Source organism: Bombina bombina, chromosome 3, assembly GCF_027579735.1.
Source record: "Bombina bombina isolate aBomBom1 chromosome 3, aBomBom1.pri, whole genome shotgun sequence".
In the NCBI taxonomy this organism is placed as follows: domain Eukaryota; kingdom Metazoa; phylum Chordata; class Amphibia; order Anura; family Bombinatoridae; genus Bombina; species Bombina bombina.
Window position 1 is genome coordinate 1224381446 of NC_069501.1, and position 5475 is coordinate 1224386920.

The 5475-nt window shown below is 38.4% G+C and overlaps 1 pseudogene; it reads right to left on the reverse strand.

Annotated features, from left to right (window-relative positions):
- Positions 1 to 224: 224 nt before the first annotated feature.
- LOC128655135 (uncharacterized) lies at positions 225 to 331 on the reverse strand (annotated as a pseudogene).
- Positions 332 to 5475: the final 5144 nt, after the last annotated feature.

Consider the following 5475-nt stretch of genomic DNA (forward strand, 5'->3'; position numbering starts at 1 on the left):
GACCAATTACTTCCATACACAGAGCCACTTTATGTAAGCAAAAATCTCAGCAGAGACTGGAACCTAAATCTAACACCTTAGGCCGCTCGGCCACGCTACTGGCGTCCATCCCCATAACCCCTCGCTATCAGCAAAGAACATAGAAGATCAGTAGAGAGTGGAAACTACTGAATAGAGATCAATTAACCCCAATAGGGGAAAAAACATGTAAAATTTTCTCTTTAGCTCTGCATGTAGCAAAGTCTCAAAAAAAACAACTTGTGATTGTTCCTCTCCACGGAAATCAAGAAAAAAGCGAGAGATTTATACGATCTGAAGAGAACCAGAGTATACAAAAGGAATGCATCAGATATATATATATTCTAAATATAGAAAGGAAGGGATAAAACATGAAATGCTTAAATCCCTCTACATTTAGCATGAATAGTAGAAAAAACAATGGATAAGCAGACCTAAAGCTTATAACAATAGCCAGAATACATTTATACTAAGAAGCAGATAGGAATTAAACATGCCAATGGTAACAGTCCCTAAAAGGTACACATTAATATGAACAGAAGAAAAAGAATAAAAGAAGCAGGAATAGTGCTTATAACGATATCACGTATATACCTCTACTGAAGACAGAGAGGGAAAAGGATTGGAATATGTACAGCAGAAGAAGGAAAGTAAGCAGAGATACTGCAATAACAATATCAAGAAATACTTCTACTATAAAAGGTAGGGATAGAGGTAAAATCCCTAAAAACACCCAATTTATATGCCCAGTAGAAAGATACAATAAGCAAACAATGCTTATAATAATAATATCAATATTTAAATATATAACATCAGACTATAATGATGTCAAGACATTAAAGGGACACAGAATGTCACATACATTAGAAATTATCACCTCAAAATGAGAAGGATTTTACCAAAGTATTTCTATATAAAGAAACAAATATCAATCAGACCTACATCACTCCAGAAGATTTAGGGAAATGGAATAAAGCCCATACGTATGAATGCTCACGTTGTAGCTATCCAAATGCTAATTTGATACACTGTATTTGGGCCTGCCCTAAGGTAAATTTTGGAGAAAAGTGTCATTTTGGTTTTCAAAAATATTAAAAAATATTAAAGTATGAAATCATCTTGGCTAAAGAGGAAATTGTGTTTTTGAGGAAATATAAAGACAGGGAAGACAATGTAAAGTTTATCAATTTCATAATTCTATGTGCCAGAAATCTCATTTTTTCCTCTTGGAAATCTAATAAAAAACCTATGTTTTCTCTATTGCTGAATATGTTAAACTCTAAATTAATTTATGAACAATATGAAACCTCTACATCCTCTGAAAGCGAAATTGATAATTTCTTCAGGAAATGGCGCGATTATATATTCTCTAATACTTTAGGAGTACAACAGAGCCTCATTGCCCCCTTTAAACACTCTGAATGGATCTAGAGTGCGATATTAAGAGGAGAAATTAGAAGTGAGACCACCCTATAACATCCATAAGACCGGTTGTATGTGGGAGAGGGAGAGAGCTCTTTTTTTTTTTTTTCTTGTATGTTAGTTGGTATGTTTGTTTTTCTTTTTGTTTCGTTGTCTTTTTTTATGTTTTCTGTTTTCAATGCTATCACGGTATCAGCCGCATCGCGATGTTATTCTAAATATTATTACATTGTATTTTTTTTATTATGTGTATTCAATTTTGTCTGCTATGTGACTTTTGTATAAAATCATAAATAAAGGTTTAAAAAAAAAAAAAAAAAAATCAATATCAAGACATACTTCTACTATAAAAGGTAGGGATAGAGATAAAATCCCTAAAAATACCAAATTTATATGCCCAGTAGAAAGATACAATAAGCAAACAATGCTTATAATAATAATATCAATATTTAAATATATAACATCAGACTATAATGATGTCAAGACATTAAAGGGACACAGAATGTCACATACATTAGAAATTATCACCTCGAAATGAGAAGGATTATACCAAAGTATTTCTATAGAAAGAAACAAATATATGACACATACAACCATGCCAGTCACGGACATAAGGAAAAAATCCCCTCAATAAGCGAGAGATAAATATAAGTTCCTATACAAAAAATAGGACCACATACATGTCACAGGCATTAGTAAAATTCACCTCAAGAAGAGAAAGATTAATATAAGACCCTATTAAAAAATAGGACAATATACATGTCACAGACTTAAGAAATATTTTCCTCAATAAGAGAGATAAAAATAAGCCCCCATAAATAAAATAGGACCACATTCATGTCACAGACAGTAGTAAAAATCACTTCAATAAGAGAGATTCATTTAATCTCCTATTTATAAAATAGGACTACAGACCTGCTACAGACAAAGAAAAATCACCTCCATAAGAGAGAGAATAACAGAAGCCCCTATAAATAAAATAGGACAACATATATGTCGTAGACATTAGTAAAATCACCTCAATAAGGGAGAGATTAACATAAGCCCAGATAATAAAAATCGGACAACATACATGTTGCAGACATCAGAAACATTCACCTCAGTATTAGAGAGATAATATACATAGTTCCCTTTATGGAAATAGGAAACGTTATGTAAAATGATATAGTACAACACAGTAAGCTCCATAATCTGAGTATGAGAGAGAATAAAATTGTACCTTTATAATGAAAATATAGAGAAAGGCCATAAACTTGAGCATTTTAAAAGAACTCCCACCAGATGGCGGCAAATACTAGGGACACGCACTATTATCCAAAGAAAACACTTCTAAAAAATAAAAGTGCAGACATATTGAGACTTCCGGAGGGCAGGCTTAGTGACAGCAGCTCACTCCTTGAGCTCCAAGCTGTATAAGCATTTTAATTGCAACTATAGAGCCCGAGTCTGTTTGCCCTTGACAGAGAACGTGTCCAGGCACTAGAGGAGCTGGATTATGCCATCTTCCCCCACCAAAGTCCAGTAGGCAGCAAATAAGAGTGTGGACGGACCGCATTAACTGTGGTAGTGGAGGCCATATTGGCCTGAGAAAGAAAGGAGGAGTGAAGGTGAGCTATGTGCAGGTGGTGCGACTGATTGGAGTGGATAATCTGCTTGTACCGGGCCTTGCTACCTATACTTGCCACCCTAGTGAAAATTCCAGCTTTCTTGGACAGCGGAAGATCGGCGGAGCGGAACCACGTGGCGCAGTACACACGTCAAACTCTGGAAGAGCCCGTAGTAGGAGAGAAGGTACCGACAGTAACCAACTGAAAAGGTGTTAACAAGCCTGACTGAGATACAGACCCCCACTGAGCCGTGCCGAACTAAAGGGATCAGAGGGCCTGCCATCTTGCAGCATAGCGGACCCCCTGCTTGCTGTGTCAACGGAGGGACCTACAGCCTTTACACCGCACCACAACTTTACCCACAGAAGTGACCCCTTTAAGTGGAAGCTGGTAAGACTTTGTAATAACTTGACAGGGCACATTCTATTCTGTTTGCCCCCTACTGCTGAGTTTCTTTTTTTGACATAAACCCTGCAAATGTGTGGAGTCACAGATTAAGCGCAGTAGAGAAGAGGGGTTTTCAGAGACTGTACAAGTGTTTCTGTGGGATATCCCAGACGGCTTATATTGAAGTCGGGATACAAGGTGGAACTGAGATCCTTTAACACACACCCGGGACTGCCTTTTACTGTGCTTGGTACGGACCTGTGAGAACACGCTGGATTGACACCTTAAAGAAGGGTGTACCTTGTTTCAGGCTTTTGTGACTCACAATTGCACATCAGATATCTGCTGTAACTGTGCTTTATTTGAAACTTCTTGGATGCAGTATATGTTATACGCTTGTAATCTACTTTCCCGTACAATGCTTGTTTAATTAACCATATGACCTTTGTTTCCACAGGGTGGATAGTACTTTTTTTACTAAGGTGTTATATGCTTAATATAGATACAACCTGTAGGGGTGGTGGTTGCTATTTTGTAGTACTTTGCTAAACAGAACTTATATGTATCTGATGACCCCATTATAATAGTGGTACGGTCTACTGTGTATGGAGAAGTATCTTATCCCAACTGCAATGGCAAACCGTAATAAAAATGTTGATTGCAGGGCCAAACTTGGATCAGACATTGGTACCCAGGCATCCTCTTATGAATACACACAGGCGGACCATACCATATATCCACATCCTATTGTCAAGCAAATCTCCACTTTATTTCTGCCCAAAATAGAGAACCTTCAGAAGGGAGTTGACACACTGGCAGAGGAGGTTAAACAGTTTTCGACAAGGGTAATGGAGGTTGAGACTAGGATCTCTGTCCTCGAGGACACGCAAAACATTAACGTTAGCAAAATTGAGTCCTTAGAGAAACATTCACTAGCACTACAACAAAAATGCGACAACCTCGAAAACAGTTCAAGGTGGAATAATGTTCGCTTGCTAGGACTGCCTGAATCTGTAAAATCAGTTGATATTTTAAAATTTGTTGAGAACACCCTCCTTTCTTTATTAAAAATCCCCCCTGATGCCTTGTTGGGCAGTGTAGAGAGGGCGCACAGAGTAGGCCCAGAAACACCTGCTAAGGATCACAATGTGCAGGCACGCCCAGTAATGATCAAATTCCTCCATTTTAAGACTAAACTTTCTGTGCTCAGGGCATATAGAAAAATGGGAGAACTGACTTACGAGAACTCTAGGATCCTATTGTTTCAGGATTATTCAGTGGACCTGATGAGAAGGCGTAGAGAATTGTCTTCACTATGTTCTAAGCTAAACAGGGAGGGTAGGCAGGCTTACTTACTATACCCTGCTAAACTCATAATAGCCACCCCCAGAGGCCCAAAAAACAGTGCAAGACTTCCTGGATGCAGAGAGTGGTTCTAGGAGCCCTGGTCACTTTAGGGGGGGGGGGAGAGGGTTGATAGATTATGCTGTGCTAGGGGTAATTATGATTCCTAAATTATAGTCTTAGTGATGGCTTTAAGAGCCGTGATAGGGATGACATTTCATTCTAACCGGGGGGCTCCCGCAATTACACCTCATATGATCATTATTCAGGTTTACTATTATGGTTCTTGTTGGGTTAGGGCAACCCGTGTTTAACAAGTTTGCCCAGGTTGAAAGTTATAACTGGCTCCTAAACGCAGATAGGAAGCGGGAAATGTGGAAACAGAGTTGTGAAAGTTGTATAATTGGAGCATTAAGATATGTCTATAGCTCATTGCTAATCTATTTTCTTTCTAGATTCAATTGCTTGGGGGCGGCCTCTTGGGGGCGTCCTTAACCCCCCCTTTTTTTCTTTTCTGCTCCTCCCGTCAGTGCACATATTCTGTATCTTAACAAGCATTAAAATTTAGTATTTACTCCTGGAATGTGGGGGGGGGAGAATACATTCCCCTATTAAGAGGAATACCATTCTTATGCAACTAAGAAAGAGAGGCACGGATATTGCGTTCCTACAGGAGACGCACCTAACTGACCAAGAA